Source organism: Volvox carteri (genome assembly GCF_000143455.1).
Source record: "Volvox carteri f. nagariensis unplaced genomic scaffold VOLCAscaffold_178, whole genome shotgun sequence".
In the NCBI taxonomy this organism is placed as follows: domain Eukaryota; kingdom Viridiplantae; phylum Chlorophyta; class Chlorophyceae; order Chlamydomonadales; family Volvocaceae; genus Volvox; species Volvox carteri.
In genome coordinates, this window is record NW_003307721.1 from 31,298 (window position 1) to 32,578 (window position 1,281).

A 1,281-nucleotide genomic window follows, 5' to 3' on the forward strand; every position below is an offset into this window, starting at 1 on the left:
CCGACTGAGAGGGTCAGCAACGTTGATTCGTCCGGGTCGGTCTCCCATTTAAAGTCGAAACGTGAGAGGCGTTCCAACCAACGAGCTTGTCGTCGAGAGAGTTATCGGCGCTTTGCTGATCTTGCAAATAGACCAGCGGTTGGTGATCGGTGACTAAAGTGACATCCGATGCACCCTCGAGGTAACAGCGCCACTCTTCAAGTGCTAGGACAGTTCCTAAACACTCTTGGTCCGTGGTCGTGTAGTTGTACTCAGCTCTGCTGAATTTAGAGCTTGTGTACGCGACTGGGCGGTCGTTCTGTAAAAGTACGGCGCCCGTGCCGTGTAACGACGCATCGGACCAGACAGTGAAGGGTTTGTCTAGTTCAGGGAGTTTTAATACTGGTGCGTTGGTTAAGGCAGACTTCACGCCCTCGAAGGAGCCTTGACAGTCCTTCATCCAGTGGTAGGGCACCTTCGCACTGGTGAGTGACGTGAGGGGGGCCACGAGAGAAGAATATCCTTGGATAAATCTTCGAAAACAATTGGCTAAGCCAAGGAACGAACGCAGCTTTTGCAAGTCTGTCGGTATCGGCCATTCTTTAATGCGAGCTTGCGTAAGTAAGCTGGGTTAGTTGGGCGTAAGGCCCAATGCGTAACTGTTAGACTAACTGTTTCGCAACGGCCCGTGTCCTCAGGGCCGTCATTTATTGCGCGCATTAAGCTGGTTAGCTTATCTTGTTTTTGTTGTTCAGCGCGCGCTGATCAACAAAACAGGTCCCGCGCCTTCGGCGCGCTTTCTGTTACTACACCGCTGTGCCTTCGGCTCGTCAGCGAGACCCATCGGGTAGAGTGCAGTGGAGAATATATAGCACTAGCACCATAGAGTTAGCCCACCTTATTGAAGCACCTTTAGTAGTGCTAGTGGCGGCGCATGTCCCGGTATCGCTAGGCATGACTCCGCTGGTGGAGGCAACTCACAGCTATCCTACATAGCTAACTGGAATGTCACAGACTGGCATTTCCTCGAGGGCTTCTGCGACGCAGTTTATGCCCCCTGCTTTCTCCGGAGCGGATCAACAACTCCCGCCCACCCCGGACCCAACAAGCTTGCCCCTGCAGCTACAACACTAAATGTCCTCTTGACGACGTATTTCATCAAGCTCATCCCCGAGGTTTGGGCGCGACGCTGAAGGTTTGCTCTTTAGCGGATCAGGAAATCTACGTCCGCCCACACCGGTGGTGGCTATGTGTGCGCTTCGTCCCATCCCTTCCGCGTGGCGACGGGCTCTACAACCCCAG